The sequence below is a fragment of the Ovis canadensis genome, chromosome 26, assembly GCF_042477335.2.
Source record: "Ovis canadensis isolate MfBH-ARS-UI-01 breed Bighorn chromosome 26, ARS-UI_OviCan_v2, whole genome shotgun sequence".
Classification (NCBI taxonomy): Eukaryota; Metazoa; Chordata; class Mammalia; order Artiodactyla; family Bovidae; genus Ovis; species Ovis canadensis.
The window spans coordinates 31,498,591-31,522,092 of NC_091270.1; positions in this window are offsets into that span (position 1 = coordinate 31,498,591).

The following is a 23,502-nucleotide window of genomic DNA, read 5'->3' on the forward strand; positions in this document are numbered from 1 at the left end:
AATATAGGGTGTTGCTATGGCAATTTTTCCATAAGGGCTGTAGGATTCAGGTCAAGTTTAATAGTCTCCATGGTGATTCAGGACTTCAAGGGCATTCCTGGGAAGTCATGTGTCATATGGGTAACAGTCAACCTATATTTCAACACAGATCCTCTAATATCATGAAATGAAAATGGAAGTGAAAGTCACTGCGCTGGGAGGTGAGGGTGAGTGGTTTTCAACCCCATGAAATCCCACTGTGACACACAATCTTAAGCTTTGCTTTAGTGATTTATATTTTCATATCAGTGACTTCTGTGACTCTATGATTCTGAAACTGGGAAATAACCTGAATGCAAAGGGAAATTCAAACAAACACAAATTTATAAGAAGTGAGCTTTTAAAAGTATTAGGACAGTTGTTGCAGAAATGAAGATTCTCATGGCTCATGATAAAACACAAGTTTTGAATGTCCTTTATATAAGGACATCTATATCTATAACTGTTTACAAGCTTCTCTTGTGCCTCAGATGCTAAAGAGTCTGCCTGCAATGCAGGAGACCTGGGTTCAATCCCTGGGTTGGGAAGATCCCCTGGAGGAGGGCATGGCAACCCACTCCAGTATTCTTGCCTGGAGAATCCCATGGGCCAAGAAGCTTGGTGGGCTACAGTCCATGAAGTAGCATAGAGCTGGACACGGCTGAGCAACTAACACCTTTTATAAGAGTTTGGGTCTCTCTCCTCTATTAAATCCAGTGGGTGCAGTTCCAGGCTTCATTCCTATAGGTAACATATTCTAAACATTTTCAAGTTGTTTGAGGTCATTAGATACCCCAGATGAAGCAAATTGAAATATATACTGTGACATTTTTACCACGGTGACTTATCTATATCAAAGAAGCAGATAATAGTGCCACACTCCTGTCATAGTGACTTTGCTGCTAGCTGGCCTGGAAAAGTTTTGTTCCTTTGGATAATGCCCTTTGATCATGAGAGTGGTATCTGAACCTTAGTACAGTGATCACTGGTGTTCCATTTGTCCGCTCTACAGAGCTGTTCCTTTCTACACAGGATCGTATAGATCCTTCCCCTTGGCATACACTGGCTGAGCCTGTTGCCAGATTCTGGTAGATTCTTGATAGATTCTGGTAGATTCTTGATAGATTCTGGTAGCGTTTCCATGATAAAATATGTCATCTCCAGTGCGAGGATAATTCTTCATTCATTTACTCAGAAATTCTTGTTCCTATATAAGCCCTTTCCTGCCTCCAAGATTACTCTTTTAGATGCAATCTTTGATGCTTCAGCCCCCATTGAAGAGTTAGGCAGTAGCCCAGCACAGTGTGGTCTCACAGGGCAGGCCTGGGTCTTTGCCTGTAAAATGGAACATTAGCAGCCCATTGTTTCAATTCCAATGAGTGTGGCAGGACTATAAAAGGTCTTATTTCATCTGGTCCTCTTCATAGGAGACTGAAAGAAGACAGGCGGAATGTTGATGGCCAAAATCATTTAATTTCTATTGGGATGAAAAGACAAAGAACAGATCTAGGTTGCCAGAAACATAAGTTAGGCATATGGTTGTTAAAATTACACAAAAAACTGGAGTAGAGAAGGCCGTCTGCTCTTGCAGCATCAGGGTTTCTACGCTGCCTTTTGATCCACACTTACCCTGGCGACTCCTGCCCTGTATAAGCCTTCAAGTCTTCAAGATTGTGCAGATACTAATTTACACTTGATCTCTGGTTTGTTATCACATGAAGCTTGTTCATGGTATAAGAAGAGAATCTGCTTTGAAGATGCCTAGGAGACTTTTCTTCTCATCCTGACTCTCAGGCATGAGTCACCATTTCCTCCTAAAATAAGGAGAGGGACTAAATTTGGCTTGCATGTGGGTCGTACCACTGGTAATGAGTTGGGAAAAGCGCACAGCTCCCTTAACTGTCCATGTGTCGTGGGTTCTCATCGCAATCTTGAGAGATGCTGAGCTGTCTCAGGAAGTTTAAGATTCTGTTCCACTGACTTATCCCATATGTCACGTCTAACATCTTTGTGAGAAAGTTGCTGGAGAGAAAGAGGACCGTTTCTTCATGGTTGTTAGAGAAACACAAGCATATGACAGTGTGTAGCTCTTTAATATCCTGGCATCACTGGTTTTAAAAAACTCTTATTCTCAGTCATAGTTGACAATAGTTATCCAATTCAAAACCAACCCAAAAAATGGAGTTTCAGATAAACATATCAAAATACTACCACCATCCATTTGGCAGGTATTATATAGCTAGTTTTATGGGAGAAGAAATCAAAGCTAAAAGAAATAGTATCACTTCTCCAGAGTTTCATAGGATGAAGTATTTATCCTTTCTAAACACATAATGCCTAACCAGAGAGTATGCTCTCCTGGTATTCTCTGAGGCATGATCTTGGCTTCATTTATTCATAGATAGGATTCCTACCACACCCCAAATGTGTGCAATGGGGTGGGTTTGAGATCACTGTCCAGTGGTGACAGATGAAAGCAGCTGTATAATTCTTTCCTGTGCGTATAATAAGGATAAGATACAGGGGTACATTAATAAGGTATATTTCCTGTCCACCTTTGGGGAGAAATATGCAAGCATATAATGTTTCAACATGAGATGTAAAGTAACTGTCAGGATTTTTTTCTCTGTACTATACTTGTAAAAATTCTCAAACACTCTTCTGGCTATATGCATATGGTACTGTCACGTCATCAGATGAGGAACAGAAACAGAGAGTGTGCCAGTAGACTTCTTTTTGATGGAGTTGAAACCTAGAAACTGAATAAGGTCTAAGGAGGAAATGGAAGGAAAATCAGGTTTGTGTTTTCTCTGCTGAAGGCAAGATTATGGAGCCTTTGATTTGTGTTTTGGATTTTTTTCATGCTCTCAATGACTTGATTATTTTTTTAATTGAGGTATAAATGACATGTATCTAGGACTTTTAGTAAGGCTTTCAGTCAGCACCAAATAGGTAAAAAAAAAAAAAAAGATGTTATTCATTTGTTATTCTTAAGTTTCTTGTAGAAGTCAGCCATCTGTACTACTGAGGGTTATCTTTACACAAGAGTTTAAGAAAATAGTCTCTGGAGTGAAATATTCAACGCAGAAATTATCCATTACAGTCTTTAAGTGTGTGTGTGTGTGTGTGTGTGTGTGTTAGTCGCTCAGTGGTGTCTGAGCAACCCCATGGAATGTAGCCTACCAGGCTCCTCTGTCTATGGGATTCTCCAGGCAAGAATACTGGAGTGGGTTGCCATGCCCTCCTCCAGAGGATCCTCCCAACCCGGGGATCAAACCTGGGTCTCCTGCATTGTAGGCAGATTCTTTACCGTGTCAGCCACCAAGGAAGCCCACAGTCTTTAAACAGGTGACTATACTAAAGAGTGTGATAAGTGCTTTATTCGAGTATGAACAAGTACGAATGTTACTAAGAGGAAGGAATTGAGGAAGGTGTCCCAAAGAGAGCAGAAACCCAAGCTGAGTTTTGAAGCTGAGCAGTAGCTGGTTGGCAAGGGTTGGGGGGGTGGGAGAATCTAGCAGACCCAGATTCACAGGAAACATGAAAAAGAGTAATGGCAATGATTTCTTGGTTTGAAGTTTTCCTGTGAAATGCCATGGTCCCATTTGAATTGAAATCTTAATTACATAAGGTCATTGAGGTAGGTATATTGAATTTTCTTTACCTCATCCTCCTTGATGGTGGGGGAACCTGTTACCCTTCTAAAGGCTTACTGTTGTAACAGTAGCGCAGCATAGTCACGCCACTGTGAACCTGATCGCCTGGCTCTGGCTGCCTGCTTCAGGGAACAGCAGCTGTCCTAGGCGAGGCAGGAACGCGATTGTTGCTGTAATTAACATCTGGGATTCTACTTTAGCATTCAGATTTATTGTAATCACTTGAGGTAGACTTGGCTCAGTCATCAAAATATGACAAGGCACTGTCTTGGCTATCCATTTTGCGGAACAAATCACTGTGTTTTAAAGAAACAAAATGTGTCTGTTGTGAATCTAAATTTGGAGCTGAAAGAATGCGTTCTCAAAATGATTCTCTTGATGAGAGAGAGGCACAGCTAGACATGCTTGTGGTGGCCGGAGAACTGCACAGGAAGGAAGAGGAATGAAGAAGCAGCTCAGAGAGAGAGAGAGAGAGAGAGAGAGAGAGAAGCAGAGATACGAGAGGGAGAATGAGAGAGAGAATTTGAGTCTCTAATTCCAAAAACATCCTTGCTCTTGGGTACCACGAACCTTTCCCCACAACATTAAAATGCTTTCTGCTAGTTTCACACTATATAGTACTAGCAGGTTTCTCATTCTTAAAATCACAGCATTTTATAAGCACACATTTGTATGAAGCCATCTTAAAGATTGTAACCTATAAATTAATAAGTGTATTTAAATGATGGCAGGATAAAAATGGACACAATAAAGGATAGAAATGGTATGGACCTAACAAAAGCAGAAGTTAAGAAGAGGTGGCAAGAATACACAGAACTGTACAAAAACGATCCTCGCAACCCAGATAATCACGATGGTGTGATCACTCACCTAGAGCCAGACATCCTGGAAAGCAAAGTCCAGTGTGCCTTAGGAAGCATCACTATGACCAAAGCTAGTGGAAGTAGTGGAATTCCAGTTGAGTTATTTCAAATCCTAAAAGATGATGCTGTGAAAGTGCTACACTCAATATGCCAGCAAATTTGGAAAACTCAACAGTGGCCACAGGACTGGGAAAGGTCAGTTTTCATTCCAATCCTGAAGAAAGGCAATGCCAAAGAATGCTCATACTACCGCAGAGTTGCTTTCATCTCACACGCTAGCAACGTGATGCTCAAAATTCTCCAAGCCAGGCTTCAACAGTATATGAACTGTGAACTTCCCGATGTTCAAGCTGTATTTAGAAAAGGCAGAGGAACCAGAGATCAAATTGCCAACATCCGCTGGATCATCGAAAAAACAAGAGAGTTCCAGAAATCATATACTTCTGCTTTACTGACTATGCCAAAGTTTGACATGTGGATCACAATAAACTGTGGAAAATTCTGAGAGAGATGGGAATACTAGACCACCTGACCTGCCTCTTGAGAAACCTGTATGCAGGTCAGGAAGCAACAGTTAGAACTGGACACGGAACAACAGACTGGTTCCAGATCGAGAAAGGAGTATGTCAGGGCTGTATATTGTCACCCTGCTTATTTTATGCAGAGTGCATCATGAGAAATGCTGGGCTGGATGAAGCACAAGCTGGATTCAAGATTGCCAGGAGAAATATCAATAACCTCAGATATGCAGATGACACCACCCTTATGGCAGAAAGTGAAAAAGAACTAAAGAGCCTCTTGATGAAAGTAAAAGAGAGTGAAAAAGTTGGCTTAAAGCTCAACATTCAGAAAATGAAGATCATGGCATCTGGTCCCATCACTTCATGGCAAATAGATGGAGAAACAGTGAAAACAGTGACAGACTTTATTTTGGGGGGTTCCAAAATCACTAGAGATGGTGACTGCAGCCATTAAATTAAAAGACACTTGCTCCTTGGAAGAAAAGTTATGACCAACCTAGACAGCATATTTAAAAGCAGAGATATTACTTTGCCAACAAAGTTCTATCTAGTCAAAGCTATGATTTTTCCAATAATCATGTATGGATGTGAGAGTTGGGCCATAAAACTGAGCACTGAAGAATTGGTGATTTTGAACTGTGGTGTTGGAGAAGCCTCCTGAGAGCCCCTTGGACTGCAAGGAGATCCAACCAGTCCATCCTAAAGGAAATTGGTCCTGAATATCCACTGGAAGGACTGATGCTGAAATTGAAACTCCAATACTTTGGCCACCTGATGCAAGAAACTGACTCATTGGAAAAGACCCTGATGCTGGGAAAGATTGAAGGCAGGAAGAGAAGGGGTTGACAAAGGATGAGATGGTTACAGTCCATGGGGTTGCAAAGAGTTGGACATGACTGAGTGACTGAACTGAACTGAACTGAGAATAAAGACCACAGTTGAATAGTTTACTCTTCCCTGCAAAAATGATCATAGCTGATCAGTTTCTCTATAACTTAACTATTTTATTTGGGGCATAGCTTTTCCTCACATTACCTTTTGACATTCTCACCTCCATTTTAGGAACTCAAGTGAAAACTTTTTAGTTGTTTTTGGGTTCACTAGGATGGCATTTCCTCTCTGAAGCCCTCAGACTTTTGAAGAGTTCATTTAGGGATGTGCATATGGTATATTTAGCTTTATCTACACAGTCCAAGTGGAGGATGTCCATAAAGCTTTTGCTTCAGTACTTTTTGTGGACATGCAAATGCATCTATTTTGGGGGCCATCTTTATCCTTGTAGCAACATTTATGAAGTGTACCTCGGAACACACAAAACAACAATAAGCACTTTTCAGAGAAAGCACTAGATTTTATTAACCACTTGAAATCCCTGGGGGGAAATGTCATTTCATTAGGAGGCTTCTTGGGGGCTAATCAAGGACTTTTCATTTCCTTAAGCACATTGCTGCTGCTGCTGCTGCTGCTGCTGCTGCTGCTGCTGCTGCTGCTGCTGCTAAGTCGCTTCAGTCGTGTCTGACTCTCTGCGACCCCATAGACGGCAGCCCACCAGGCTCCCCCGTCCCTGTGATTCTCCAGGCAAGAATACTGGAGTGGGTTGCCATTTCCTTCTCTAATGCATGAAAGTGAAAAGTGAAAGTGAAGTTGCTCAGTCGTGTCTGACTCTTAGCGATCCCACGGACTGCAGCCCACCAGGCTCCTCAGTCCATGGGATTTTTCCAGGCAAGAGTACTGGATGGGGTGCCATTGCCTTCTCCGTTAAGCACATTGATCTGGTAGCAACTTTCCTTCTCTGAAAAACAAGCCATTCAGGGAAAGCACTTTCTGAGAGGTCTGTTTGTGTTTGGTAAATATAAACACTGAAGAATCATCAGGAATCAAAGCAGAATAAAAACCCAGCATCCGTGCCCTGATTAGATGTCGGTATTCACACCACATCCTTCCCCAGTCTCACTGCCCACCACGGTGCTGCCTATGATGTGAGTTGTTGTGGTTTATACCTGGGATCCTCGTTTGGCATGAAGATGCCATTGTCTCCCAGGCCCGTGACATAAACCTTGGTTGGTTGTCAAAAGCTGATGAGCCTTGGGCTTGTGAAATGAGCCACTTTTTTAAATGAGAAAAATATGCCATTGTGATTCTCAGCACTTACTCAGCACTCAATAAATGTAAGTCAAATATACGTTTGCATGGTAGATTACAATACTCTACTGCCACTCAAATTGCCATTGATTAGAAAGTACAAAAGTCAAACACATGAACACTAGGATACTAATCAGTGCATTTCTTACATTCCTTTCTGTTACTCATTGAGTCCAAAGTCCAGGGTAAATCGTGCATCCAAACTAGGATGTTCCTCATTTAGAATCAGAAGCAGTGTCATAAGGCAGAAAGATCACAGGCTTCTGGACCAAGCTGGAATCCAATTGCATCTCCCACACTGCTGTGGGACCAGCTCAGGTTACTGACTCCTTGACTTTTATTCATAGCTTTCTTATTGGTAAAATCCCAATCGTACTATCAGACTGTGGTTCAAAATCATGGCAAATAATAAAGAGGATTATGAATCAATATGCCAAGGTCACTGCTGACATGAAGAAGACACACAGCAGAGTTACTTCCTCTTTCCTCCCACCTCCTGCCTTTTAACTAACCTCTTATCTAACTCAGACCTTTGTGAAGTTCATAATCCTCTAGATTTTTCACTGATGGCACCACTAGCCACTCTTTTCGTCTAGCAACACAAGTTAAAATACTCTGTTTTTCTTTGCTACTTATTTTCATATTTCCTATTCTCACCCTTCCTCCACATTCTCCTTACACAGCAGAAATGAAAAGGCTTTGGTAAAAATAAGGCGCTCTGGATTTCTTGGGGGTTGCAGATTGCTATTTGACACATTTTCTTTTCAGCAGGTCCATAAATTGCACTTTTTTTTTTTTTTTTTTTTTTTTTTTTTTGCTGAGGTTGCCCTAAGCACTGGTTTCTCTCAGGCAAACCTGTATATCGCAGCATGCTGCTGAAAGGGGAGGCACAGGAAAGATTTTAAAGGAGCTCACATCACGCACCATGTGTAATAAGATCAAATCTCCCTTTATGCAGAAAACTGAATACATTTTTATCCCAAGAATTAATTGGATTAATTGGCTTTGTGAACTTACTCTGTGTAATAATTGGAGAAAATCCAAAACAAAAATGTATGGGCAACATGTGACAACTTTCCGATTTCTTTCCTTGTGACAATGTCATCTATTTTTACGATAAAGTAAATGCTGCTGCTGCTAAGTCGCTTCAGCCGTGTGAAGATTCGACAATCAATCAAAAGGAGTCTACATATTTACAATAGTTTCCAAGGATGCCTTGAAATTACTAACTATTTATTGATTTCTGTAAAACCTTTAAAATTTTCTCAATATTAGGACTGGTCCATTTATGCATTATAAGGCATATGTACTAGCTTTAAGCTAAGTCACTTCAGCCGTGTCTGACTGTGCAACCCCATAGACGGCAGCCCACCAGGCTCCCCTGTCCCTGGGATTCTCCAGGCAGGAACACTGGAGTGGGTTGCCATTTCCTTCTCCAATGCATGAAAGTGAAAGGTGAAAGTGAAATCGCTCAGTCGTGTCCGACTTTTAGCGACCCCATGGACTGCAGCCTACCAGGCTCCTCCGTCCATAGGATTTTCCAGGCAAGAGTACTGGAGTGGGGAGCCATTGCCTTCTCCTGTGTACTAGCTTTAGGCGAATGCAAAAGGCTGGTGGAAAACAAAGACAGGAGGAAAATTGCAGGAAATTGCAAACCAAACAACCGTCAGCGCCTTGGCTTATTTTGTTGCCTGTAAAGGAGGTTCTGGGGCTTCCCTGGTGAGGCAGTGGTAGAGAATTGCCTGCCAATGCAGGAGATGCAAGTTCAATCCCTGGGTCAGGAAGATCCCCTGGAAGAGGAAATGGCAACCCACTCCAGTGTTCTTGCCTGGGACATGCCATGAACGAGGAGCCTGGCAGGCTACAGTCCATGGAGTCACAAAGACTTGGACACAAGGAGGTTTCTATCAAGTCTTAAAAAAAATACAGTATTGGCCTTAGTAGGACGTATTTTAGTCAAAAAGACTGAGTAAATAGAACTCATTCTAAAAATAGACAATGGTTTTCTCAGAATTTCTTGGGGTGGAAAATAAACACCTTCGCTGGCCATGTTTTCCACGGGATAAAGCTCAGGTATTTCTGCAGAGTACATCTCATCTTCCTCATGGCTCTGCCCCTGCCTTCTCTGTCTACCATCCCCATGCCCTCCACCCCAAGTCCTTGCGGTTCCTGCAAGCGCTTACAGCTCCTACTCTTACTGGCCTTGCTTCCTTGCTAGGAATGCCTGTTTCTGCGCTGTGAGGCTGCTCCATGGGGCCCTCATCGCCATGGAAAACTGGTCTCTCCCTCAAGTTTTGCCCCACTATTTCCTGCATATACCTGATTTCTAGGCCTTATGACACATATTGCTTTTGCTGGTTTCCATAGCATACCAGCCCTCTCTAGCAGACTGTAAGCTTCCTGAGGCCGGGCCATTTAAAAGCCACCTTTCTATTCTCAGTGCCTGGTGACCAATAAAAGATGGTGAATAAATGTTAAGATAGTGTGGGATAAAAACTTGAAGCCAGAGCTATGTGAATAATGAATAAAAACCTAAGGGGCCAGTGGCTATTATTTCCAAGAACAGGTGCCTGGAAAGAATGAACTGGTAAAGAAATCAATACTATGAGTCACTTAGATGAATGGCAGGTAAAAATGGCACTGAGTCTTTACCATTTTTACTATATGCAAAAGATCCTTCCGTACTTTATGAATTTGTTTTTTTCCTGTTTAACAGTGGAAGTGGCTTGAAGGTGGCCCATAAATAAAAGGTCGCTGGTAATTGCACAAGCAGCTGGGGTTCTGGGAAACTTTCCACTAGAGATGAAATAGAATTACACAGAATTATAATGAGCAACTGAAAACAGAGAAGAGTGAGAGAAAGAAGATTTGCTCATTAAATCAGGAAACAGTGGTTAAACCTTTATAAATCACCAGCCTCATAGGCACTGGATAAACAAGACAGTCAAGATAAAGTCAAGGTTCTTTATCTTGACGAGCTTGCATCCCAGTGCAGGGGGAGATGGACAAGTAAACAAATAAATCAGTGGTCAATCATTTCAGATAATGAGGAGTGGGAGGAAGATTATACAGAGCACTTTGTGTTAGCAACAGAACTGAAGGGCTACTGTCATTGGGCTGATTAGAAAAAGGCCTTTCCAAGGAGTTGGCATTTGTGCTGAAACCCCGGTAAACAGAAAAACCATCAGAACATCTGGGAGAAGAATGTTCCAGGCAGATGGGGTGTGTGTGGGTCCCTGAGATCAGACCAAGTTCAGAGAGCTTGAGAAACCAAGAGAAGGCTTGTGTGGGCAGAGCGCAGTCAGAGGGAAACTGTGATTCATGTAGCGGGGCTGGAGAAACAGAGAAGGCGGCTCACGCGGTGCCTTGGGGGTCACGGAAAGGAATCTGGCTTTGATTATGGCAGAATTTTAATTAAAGAAGTGAAAAGAGCTGTGATTTTTATTATAACAATAAAGAGCACTCTGCCTGTGGTGGAAAATCCTGATAATTGGGAAGCAATTGGATATGGGGCAGTGACAGCCATAGTCTAGATAAGAGGTTGCAGCTTAAGCAGGGTTGTGATGGCAGACAGAACATTGAAAGGGCAGGATTAACTGGGTACCAAGGGTGGAGAGGAGCATGACTCCCAGAAATATTGTACAAATGGAATAGAAAACTGTGTACGTGTGTGTGTGTGTGTGTGTGTGTGTAAGAGAGAGAGAGAGACAAAGGAATTAAGATTAAGTACATAATAGGCTCTAGGTTCATCCACCTCATTAGAACTGACTCAAAGGTATTCCTTTTTAGAACTCAAACTGGGGCTCAGTAACAGGTTAGAGGGGTAGGATGGGGAGGGAGGTGGTGGGAGGTTCAAGAGAGAGGGAACATAGTTATGCCTATGGCTGGTTCATGCTGATGTTTGGCAGAAACCAACACAATATCATAGAGAAATTGCCCTTCAATTAAAAATCAATAAACATAAATTTAAAAAGATTAAGTGCCATTGAAACCTAGAAATGCAGCTGTGGCTGGGCAGTGACTACAGATTAGATCCGTGGAGGCCAGCTTATGCAGAGCCTTGAGGCTTACAGGTCGTGGTACAGGGTTTAACTCAACTGAGAATAAGTGAAGAATGGCCACGTGGTTTTCAGCAGGAGCCGGACTCGAAAAATTTGACTGTGAACAAAGCTTGCATTTCTGTGACTCCAGGGGAGAGAAGGGTGGGAAGGTCACCAGGCCTGAGCTCAGCACAAAGGTGGGAGAGCTTTCCGAGCTCTTTGCTCCTGAACCTTGAGCCTTGAGTCCCTCACGTGGCAGAGATCACCGCCTGCCCTGCTGTGTGATTATTGAGACATGGCCCTTGCCTCTCGAACTAAATTCTTTGTGCATTGAGGGTAGCAGCTTATGTGACTCATTCCCAAAGTATTTGACAATAATATTCAAGAAAACATATTTCTTGAATGAATGTTCCAGTTACAGGGTCCTTCTTGCTCTGAGGTGAAGCTTGGCGACTCTGCCTCTTCTTTCTCTGTCCCTGATTCCCAGGTCCCCCTCGTGTTTCCCTTACTCTGGAAGTGGTAACGGGGGTGTCTTCCCTCCTCACATGCACCTGCCACCTTCTGGACAGGTGGCTAAGTCTGGATGTACTGCCGTTGAGCAGCTGCTGAAACTCATCTTTGTACCCTCCCAGCCTGTTAGAACCCTTGCACCTTTGCAGCTCAGCACCCCAGTGGTCCCGTGCTGTCCTCTGCATCCTGTCATCCCCACCAGGATCCACCCCTGCACCCCAGGCCAGTGGAGAGATGGGCCAGGGAGGGGGTGATGGAAACCTCTCAAATAGCATCCATTATCTGTTATTCTAACATGCTCAGTGCTGAGGAGACTAAATGCATGATCCCCGCCTCCCACATGGCATTTGCATTTTTATAATAGGAGAGGCACAATATTAAAATTTTTTCAAAATTATAGGATCTGCCTTCTTTCACCAATGTCTATAATCTGAATAACAATAAACGTTTATCCAGTGCCTTTATATGCCAGGCAATATGCTGGATACTGAGGTTGAAAACAAAAAAGAGATTAAAGAAAAAAGCTATGTAGTCCTATGAGACTACAAACTCTATTTTCATTTAGTCAGGGAGACAGATAGGTGAATAGACAATTGCAACCCCTTGCAAAGCCCTGTCCTCGTTTCATGAGGGAATTTATCACCATTTACCATCCACCATCATTGCAGCTTTAACTCATCATCAAAAGAACACATGTTAAATGTACCATTATCATATCCATTGGGATTAAGTCATTTCATAAATTAGTTTATAAATATCAGTGCTACTGCATACAATCATTATAATTATTCAGTCTCCAGGTTTCTTATTTAGTCAGGCACCTTAATTTCATTTATTACTCTTCCTTTTGTTTGGGATTGAAATTCCAAACAGCCTTAATGGTATTCTTGTAATTTTTAAACAGAATAGGGTCCCTCAGGAAATGTGGAAATAATATGTCATCTTCACAGGGAAAGAGCAGCTTGCCAATTATCACATTTTTATTAACATATCAAATGTTTATGATTATGAATTCAGCGTGACCACTTCATTATAGGATTTATTTGCTCTTCATTTTAGGGTTATTTAGAAAGAACTATATTCAGAAAAACTGTGTTCTTTGTTTAATTTTTTGGCTGTGAAATACAGCATAAAAGGAAGATAAAAGTCCCTACAGGAACACAGATTATCATTTACAAAGACTTAACAGCAAGTTCACATGTTTTCCACCCTATTTATTTTGCTCTGTGAGATAGGGGAGGCATGCAATGGCTAACTCTTACGTTATAGTTAATTTTAACTCCCATATCAATAAGCAGATGCCTTTTCAAGTTATAAAAAGTATGTCATTATTATCAACTGGAGAGAATGAGATCATTGTGCTTATCATACTATAAAAAGCCAGAAGGGTGAAAACATACCTCAGGAAAAAAAAAATCTCATCTAACCAACGAAATACCTTTGAGGCAAAGAATATCACACTGAATTTTCCCCACAAGAAAGGGTTCAATTCAAAGAAAGAGATTAAAAGCCCCGAATGAGTCACAGGAGTGTAATGTACAACTTAGGGAATATAGTCAATATTTTATAATAACTTGGTCTGATGTTTAATCTATAAAAGTATAGAATCATTATGTTGTAGACCTGAAAGTCAACTATACCTCAGTAAATAAAAATAAATAAAAGTCCCGAATGAAAATGATCTCTCAGAAACGAAAGGATTGTTGTATGTAAGCTTCTTTCATGGTGCTGTGTTTGTTTCTTGTATGGTAAGGCTTTCTCCCTATTGATTTATGAGCTCTTCTACAAAGCGGAAAGATTAGGATAGAAATATCCAGTTGACATTTGGATGATTATCACGTTTGAAGACTGAAATCATCACCCCCATCACTAGATTGGTTCCATTGGATTAAGCTCTACGGATTTGGGAGGGGGAAGCAGGAAGGAAATTATTTAACGATTTACCGAAAGAAAGTAGTGCGATGGAGACAAAGCAGACGTCCTGTGGAAAGTGGGTTGTATGTAATGAGGGTGGGAGGTAAAGATTAATAGAAGCTGGCACACAAGAGAAGTTCGGGTGGGCGCTTCAGGATAAACCTTCTCCTTGCCTTGCCCAGTCCATGTTCTTGTAGCCCTGCTATCTCCCCAAAGAAATGCTTAGTTTAGACATTACCTAAGGCATCTTTCTGGTCTGTATTTTTCTGTCTTTGATGTGGCTGCCAAGGTGGAATAATTTAGAATTGCCTTTCATAGTAAAAGAGAATAATTCACATAAGTTTAATTATCAACCTCCAACTCAAGTGACTGCAAAGTCAGCCACGAAAACAATGGCACAGTGGCTGGGCCTGCCCAGGAGCAAAGCAGCCCAGGGCCCGCGTGACCCAGGACCTCTGCAGCGTCTTTCCTGCTGCCCCTCACTCCCTGCCCTTGGCACCCCTGCCCTCACCAAGGCCCACTAATTAGCTTAACGATGCTGGAAATAATCCTCTTTGCTGAAGTGCTGTATACAAATCTCAGACCTAAAATCAGATTAACTATTTCCTATTTCTATTTACTATTTCTAGTTATAGTAAATGGTTAACTATTTACTCTTTCTCCCCGAGACCCAGAAAAAAGTAAAACTCTGAGGGATTTAGAATACACACACACACACACACACACACACACACACAGGCTTTGAAGAATATTTTATATACTTTTATTTATGTATTTGTATATATGTATATATATATGTGAGTGTTTGTATAGATAGATAGGCTTTGAAGGCTATCACAGTCTAGCTAGGCTGTTGTTGTTCAGTTGCTCAGTCATGTCTGACTCTGCGACCCTGTGGACTGCATCACGCCAGGCTTCCCTCTCCTTCCCTACCTCCCAGAGTTTGCTCAAACTCGTGTGCACCAAGTTGATGATGCCATCCAAGCATCTCATCCTCTGTCACCTCCTTCTCCTCCTGCTCTCAATCTTTCCCAGCATCAGGGGCTTTTCCCATGAGTTAAGTTGGAGGCATTGAAAATCACACCATACCTATCCAAGAGTATCCAATTATTCACCAACTCAGAAAATATTCATCTTATTCCTACCTTCACCCTTAAGAGTTTCCTTCTATTTCAAACACTGCATTTGTGTCTAGTTCTTTTTGATGTAAGCTCTGGTTCTAGTCTCAAAGAACCCTAGTCAGGCTGTAGCACCATCAGATTTTAAATTCTGCTCCCAACTTTTATCAGATACCCAATGCAAAAATTCTAGCTCTTCCTTCTTCTTCTTTTTTTGCCACATGGCATGGGGGTCTTGGTTCCATGACCAAGGATCAGATCCATGCCCCTGCAGTGAAGCACAGTCTCAGCCACTGGATTACCAGGGAAGTCCCTCGAGCTCTTTCTGGATAAATGTAACTTAGTTTCTCCTGCCCATGGTGCTGAGATTTTTATTTTAGCAATGAAACAGCTTTGGCTCTGAGCTACAAACTGTCTACAAGCTAGTCTCAAACAACATGATTTAACTAGGACTTTTGCCAAGTGTCGTCTTGAACTCTCACCCAGGAAATGCAGATCATGATTCGGACAGATTTCTAAGGGACATTCTAGGTTTAGAAAGTCTCAGAACTGTAGTCACGTTTGAGAGGGTTTTGATAGTTGTTGATCCGTGCATTGGTTTCTGTAGTTACCAGCCGGTGGGCATCATAAGACACAGATCACTATTACTAAAGAGCAGCTGAAGGAAGTTGGTGTTGGGTGGGTACCAGGAGACACAAAATGGGCCAGTATTTCCAGCCACACAGCAAACAAACCAAGTACATCAAACAAGCCAAAAAGGAAGACTTGCTCCAAATCAAATTTCATGTCACTTCTAATTCAATTAATTTGTTAGCAACAACACTTCATTAAAATAAAACATTTTACAGTGGAAATGAGATCAAGTTAATTGGATGCACACAGTTAAACCCACACACAAATACATAACATTTAATGCACATTCAGTTTTTAAAAGGCCATGAACTTGATTCTAGAGGCCTAATTTTTTTTCTTCCTGTTTCTTGTCCTATCATATATGTGAAATAATAATGGATACAATGGACATTGTTTTATATGCTACCAAATGCATTTAGTTCAAATCACTTTAAAAAAATTTCCAGATGAGGCAGAGTCAGTTTTTTTCTCATTTCCCCTTCTTTCTTCATCTCAAGATTCTTAATTCTAATCTGTGAAACAAATCATATTTTATGACCAATGTATCTGTTTTCCATCCTGATAGCTGGCTAGAAACCTCAATAAAAGACATAGATTTGTAAGATTTGTATTTGCAGATCTTTCATTTCCTCCAGAGATGATATAGTAGGTGAGAATCTCTGTCTAAGAAGTCAGGTAAGACGGAATTGTGGTGACCCAAGGACGAAAGAGCAGATAAAACCAAGGAGGGTCTTGGAATTTGCAGGAGGGGAGACCATACCATTATTGTCCTTCCCTCCCCCATGTTGTAACTATAAATGGAACAATACAACCTGTCTCCCCTCTGACCCCAGAGGGAGAAGGGATTTTCCCTACTCTTCCCCTACCCAGTATAAGTGCCTCATCCAATCAGCAAATGACCCATAGGCCCCCTATCCCACTCCTTGTACCCTGCGTATAAACGTGGACTAAGGACCCCTGTTCAATGTCGGTTCTCCCTTGAGCTGGCCCACTGTTCTAACAGCGTCTCCCACTCAAATAAGCTTTATTTCCCTCTCATTCTCTCTCATGTCTGGAAATTCTTTTCCAACCCGTGTCCAGACCACGACAGGAATGTTTGGTTTAAGTCAACTTATATTTGACTTCAACCACTGGTCTGGCAAGAATTAAAACCTTAGTCATTTTGAGAGTTTTTTTCCTTGAGCCCCATCCTCGCCTTGGAAAGATATTGGTGTCTTTATTGTGTCAGAAATAGAGGGGAGGTCCCTGTCCTGAGTACAAATGTATCCATCATCTCACTGTATCACCTCCATATCTGGGGACTCTACCGCTTATGGCCACACGTGGCTCTGGAACTCCCCGGTGGAGCTGTGGTATCTTTGCTGTGAGGTCCAACTACTCATCAGGTTACTCACAGGACAGATACACCCACCTTTATCTTACCTGTTGGGAAATCTCTCCCTCTGGAGGACTTCAAAGGCCAAATCCTTTCTCCATTCTCTTTGGGTGTTTGGTGTTTAATCGCTAAGTTATGTCTGACTCTTTTGAGACCCCATGAACTGTAGCCCACCAGGCTCTTCTGTCCATGGGATTTCCCAGACAAGAATACTGGAGTGGGTTGCCATTTCCTCCTCCAGGAGATCTTCCCAACCCAGGGATCAAACCCATGTCTCTTTCATTGGCAGGCAGAGTGTTTTACCACTGAGCCACAGGGAAGCCCCCTCTCTTTGGGATACCCACCTACTTTCAACTCATTTACACTTCTATAAAAGACAGGAAGTGCCTCTTTTGTTCAACAGGAAGTCAGCAAAGTGGCAGAGAAGACAGTAGCATTGAGTAATAGAGCAGAAATAAAATGCTTCCACTTTCTACAGAGCAGAACTTTCAAATTTCAGAAAAAAGGATTTGTATTGAGGGGAGGTGCAAGGAGGTAAAAAACAGAAAGAAGACAGACACATTTAATATTTCAATAAATTACCTCACCACTATTTAAGATCTTGATTGTTGGCTAAGGACCAACCATCTTTTTTGTTCTATCTCTTCTTGTAATTTTTTCCCATTGACCCCTTTCTATAGAGCCTCATTAGTGTAAGAGAGGAAAAACCAAAATTATGGGGCAAAATTCTGAGGCAAGGAAACTGTCTCCATGATCAGGAGGATGTCACATGGTATCCGATTCCCACCAAAAAGTATTGCTTCTGAACCAGTATGCCAGATCCCTTGTCTTGGGCAGTGGTTGGACAACTTGTCAGATAGAAATCTGATGTTCATTCTAGATAGGTTGGAATGTTCTGCTATGAGTACACAGTGATAAAGACAAACAGAATCTTCTGGAGTTAAATCTAGAGGCAAAACAATGGTGACTTTCTGAAGCATAGCATAAATACACAATCACCTCAAGGTTCTGAATGCTCAGGAGGTTGGGAAAGAATTTGCCTCTGGTGGTGAATGAGATTTAGAAAACACAGTGGACAAGGATTTGGGGGAAGGATGGAGACCACGTCAAAGATGCTGAGACAGTGCTAGGCAGGCAGTTTTCTATTCTGAGCAGCAAAATTTAAGAACAAAGCTGATATAAATAATTGATTAAAATGCTGTTTTTCTAATTTTTTTATTTACTAAAGACTGTATTGGGATATGCTTTCAATTAGGATAGCTACTCAATTGATTAAAAAAAAAAAAAAAACCCTGAAAAACTACTGCTTAAACAAAGTAAGAGTTTATTTTTTTTCCTATCAAAAATGGTAGGTAGGCAAGTCAAGATTCATAGGAAGAATCTGCTACATTATTACTGTTGCAGGCTCCTTTGTTTTTGCGTTTTGCCATCCTCAGTTTTATGGCCTCGTACTTGGCTCATACAGGATGGCTCCTCCAACCTCACCTATCAAAGCAAGAAGGAGAAACAGGAAGCTAAGGCACATACCAACATTCATGAAACCCAGGCAGTAGCTGCAGCTCCCATTTCATTGACTTAAATAGGCTGCAATGGATGCTGGGAAATGTAGTTTTCACTCAGTCATGTTTTCACTTCAAATGCAACTGGGGTTCTCTTCGTAGGAAAGGAGATCAGATATTGAGTAGACAACTTGGGGTACATGCCAGAGTCACCAGGCCCAGAATAAAGTCTCATGGACCATTTCAGGAACTTGGAGATGGAGCTTCATTTCTGCTTTTGACTCTGCATATTAGCAAATTTCCCAGCTATAAAATGAAGGGTTTTTTTTTTTTTTCTGGTTCCTGACAGAATGAGTTTCTTTGAGGGATCATTTAAATGTGACAGTTATTTTAATAATATTTTCTTCAAATAAAAGATAACCATGATGATAATGCTATTGAAAAGTATTTAATCATGTGGAAACTGTAGCTATATTATATTTTAAGTATAAAATATTCACATCATGGTTTAACTTTTGTGAAGAAATACATACATAAATGCAAAAAGAAAAGAAAAAACAGTTAAAGCCCAAACTATAAATTTTAGTTCTGTGTAAGTGGTGAAATTATGGAGAATTTGTTCATTAGAACATAAGCCTCCTGAGGGCAAGGATTTGGGTCAGTTTTTTCCACTATTTTGTTCAACTCCTGGCACAGGGTCTGGTACAGTGTAAGAACCCAATAAATGCATGTTGAATGACTTCATATTCTGTTCTCCATATTTATATTTTTAATTTTCTATTGCTTATTATAGTTAAAATGCATTTTCAGGAGCCTGCTAATGTTAGGCATAAGCTTTAGGGCCACATCATTCTCAGATACCATCTCCCCACACACTTTCAACTCCTTATTGCTATTTTTAGATAGTTTTCATAGAGGACCTAAGCATAAATGAATTTTGCATATCTTTAAGTATTCTACCAATTGTTTTCAGTTACTGTTGACCTCAAACTTCCATTAGTTGCCCTTGACTATAACTGTGTGAATGACCTTGCTACTAATACAGGGACAAGGCCATTTATTTGATTCCAAAGTTAAATAGTTATTATCACATTTTACCCTACCTTTTTTTTTTTTTTGCATGTTACAGAATAATATTGTGTTTAGTGTAACACTTCACACGAATGAACATTCGTGTATTTTAAACTTCAGGATCTTTTTTATGACTGAATATCTGGTTGAATGGAATCAGATTTCATCATAAAAGTGTAGGGGTGATTTAAGGAATGTGCTAGGGAGGCAGTGTTTTGGTGATCCCCTGTAAGTTCTCACACCAGAAGTCAGTGCTGAGTCTCTTGTTTTATAATCTACCCAACTCTGAGGTTAAAACTCTGCTAGATAAAAACCAACCAAACAAACAAAAACAACAACAAAACAGAAACCTCTCTTGGAGCCTTCGGAGGCTTCGGAAGTCCCTTTGTGGTCAATCCATGTTGCTGAACCTGAGTGATACTTCATGTTAAGAACATTTGTTGATGACTATGGTTAGTAGCTTCCCAAGTGGAGCTAGCGTAAAGAACCCACCTGCCATTGTGGAAGACATAAGAGACATGAGTTCAGTCCCTGGGTGGGGAAGATCCCCTGGAGAGGGGCATGACAACCCACTCCAGTATTCTTTCCTGGAGAATCCCACGGACATAGGAGCCTGGCGGGCTACAACAGAGTCAGACATGACTGAAGCAACTTAGAACGCTCACACAGAGTGGCTTTTATTTATTCTGTGTTTAGTTTTTAAAGATCATATACAATAGACGTGATTCTATTTTCTCTGTTAATATCTCAAACAACATAGCTACAGAAAGAGTAAATATGGACGTCAGCTCCTTGGCTTCCGCCTTCCATTCATTTCTCTCTCTAAAGGTCAAAGCCAGTTGTGCCTGGCTGCTTCCAGGAGTTTATCTGTGAGATGCTTACATATACATATCACACGTATACACTGACACATGTATACAATTGTTGCTTTGTTCATCATGAATATCATTCTAGAATCTATATTGCTTTTGCTGCCTTGCTTTTTTTTCATTTAAAGCATAACTTGCAAGATTTTTTTTTCTTACCTCAGTATATACAAATATAGTTGTTTCTAAAAGTTTCATAGTGTGGTGTAATATGGAACTTATGTACTTGAAAAACTGCAACCCACCCTCTGATGTTCGATCATATTCTCAGGTTTTCTTCATGAGAAACGTTCTCTATATTTGTCCCTCTTCTCCAGACGCCTTTCGGTCTGAGTCTAAAGTACTTATGTGTAACAGAATCGTAGAAGAATTGCAATAACTTATTTTAAGGTTTAAATATTTCATGCATTTTAGACTTTGACCTTTACCGGTTGAGTGCCATAACAAAGGGGGTTTCCTACTTCATACTGCCACTAAGACTAGAAGGCATTATCTCCCCCTGGCTGCTTATGTACCACATGCATTTCATCATGGAGTACCCTTCATTCTATATTTGAAAGGGATTGATTTTAATATGGTGAAGAGTTTTTCTAAAAGACAGAAAGGTTGTCAGTGGTCTGCTTTCAGGTTTAGTCCCTTTCTAAATAAATCCTCTTTTTCTGCTAGTATATCTTAACACTTGAACAGACCAAACCATGGCCGAACCTAGAAGAATACAGAATATAATAGTAAGTATTATACTATGGGCTTATTTAAATGAAAATACTAATAACAAATGTGATTGCAGTGCAAATACTAATGCACTGTGATGTTAACAATAACAACAAAAATAACAGTTCTGTTGAAATGAAAATTCCAGGACAAATGCTAAACCAGTTGGGATGCTGGAACAATAGACAGAAGTTTGTACTAGGTAGACTAGAGTGTTATCAAACTCTTCATGTCTCTCTAAAACCAAACTTTAAGAATCAGAGAGCATGCTGATGACGTTAAAATAACATGGTATCTTTTAAGTCGATTAATACTTTATAGTCATGGTTTTGTTTTAGGATGGTTTTCAGTTTTGAAATGCAGTTTCTCTTGGATGATGAGACCATAAGTCAAAGATCTGCTTCAAGACAAGATAAAGTTTTTTGTAATAACCTCTGGATCATGAAGGATAGAAACATAATTACATTTCCTTTAAAAATGGTCTCCTGGGGGCACAAATAAACAACAGCCATAGTAATGTCATATATATAACTATCCGCCAAAGAGCCAGAAAGATAAAACCTATTATTACAATTTGCAATCTGTTAAACCATTAGCTATAAAATTAAAGGCTGGTTTTTAAAAAACTTAAAATTTATTTTTTATAAAAGAGCCAAGATAAACATAAAAGAGAGATTTGTTTAATAAGTTGCTTTTTAAGGAAATTACTCAGTTACATAACAATTCAAATGCATTTACAAACCATATTAAACTCTCTAACTAGTCAGTGTAACCCAGGAGTCAGCATTGCATATATTTGATTTGATAATTTTAAAAGTACAACTCTCTCTCCTAAAAATCATAGAATTTTTAAAATCAGATAATCACTAAAAAGGCAGAATTCAACAGTCAATGCTCATTAAAAATAGAAATAAGTGGAGACAACCAAACACAGCAACTCTTTACCAAAAATCAAAAATACATATTATCCAAAAAGGCATGACATTAAAATATTTTTAACTAAAATAAAGAACTAGACAGGAATATTTCCTACTTCTATTATCACCCTTGAAGGTTTCAGTATATATCATTAAGTTATAATGTAACTGCATAAGCATTGAAAAGAAAAAGATCAAACTTCCTCTTATTCCTGGTGATATTATTTTATATCTAGAAAAGCCAAACGATTCTCCCAAAAAGAAATATATGAATTTGTATGTATGTCAATAAATAATAAAAAATAATATTTGGTCTACTTGAGTGATTGTCAAAGTGGGGATGTAGAAAAAACTATTAATATAATTTGAAAAGCTGTAAAATTTTCAGGAAATCCATATGTGAAGATCACTATAAAAGTTTGTGATGAAACTTAAAAGCAAAGCATTTGCTCCAAGCCCATTCTCTTCCCACCCTACTCTGTCCCTTTCTCCTTTATTCCCTTCCTGGTAAATAACACCTCCTTCTACCCAATTTCTTAGGCCAAAAATCCAGGAGCCACACCTGGTTGCTGCCCTTTTTCTCATCCCCACATCCAAGCCCTCAGCCAGTTTTATTGATTTCATCTCTAACTACTTGCTGAAAATAACTACTTCCCATCGCCTCCAATGTCAAGATTTTAACTTCAGCCTTTTTGGTCTCTCCTGGATCCTGGCACCCACCTCCTAGCGGGCATTTTTGCCAACACTCTTTCCTTTTTGCAGTACATTTTTCACCCAGCAGCCATAGTAATCTAGAGCTCAAACCTGACTCTACTGCTCCCCAGCGAAGACCCCACTGTAATGGAATGAAATTCCAGCTTCTTATCTTCGTCCGCACAGTCTGGCCTCTGCTTCCTTCCTTGCCGTCATCTCCTGCCCCACCCTCCACTCATGGAAGCCACTGCAGCGGCACCCGTGTTTCTGTCCCTTGACCAGGCCAAGTTCACGTCTGTGTCGGGTCTTTCTACAACTGCGGCAGCTACTTTAATACCGACTCTCCAGTTTCTTTTTGTTTTCTTCATGAGTACTTACAACCATCTGAAATTAGCCATTTATTTGATCTTGGTTAAAATTCCTCACACCAACACTAGAAAGAAAGCACCAGAAATGGAGGATGTTCAGGTAGCTGTCTCGTTTCCTGCTTTACCCTGGTGTCTAGATGCACTGTGGCATGCAGTGGGCTTTCAATGTATACCAGCTGTGTGACTGAAAGAAAGAATAAGAGAAAAATGGAAATGTTCCCGTTTTACAGACTGAAAACTCGGGACTTGGCAAGATATGTCAATTGCACATGATTCAGTAGCTAAGATTTGGCCAAGTTCAGACTCAAGATCAGTCCTGTCCAATTCCAATTACTGTGCAGTTTCCCCTATGCCTGCTACCTCCCCACTCTACCACACTGCCATCTCTATCTTGATTTTTCAGATTCAACCCCTCTAGAATCAGACATCTTATTGTTTAGTGAACCCAGTTGCACTTAATGATTTTAGGAGCCAGTTGTATTTTGAATCTTCAAATCAAACATGGAGTATGCTGACTCTGTGTAGCTGGAGAGCATGTGAAGTTTGATATGGTTTGCAAATGCATTTGAATTGTTCTATAATTGCAT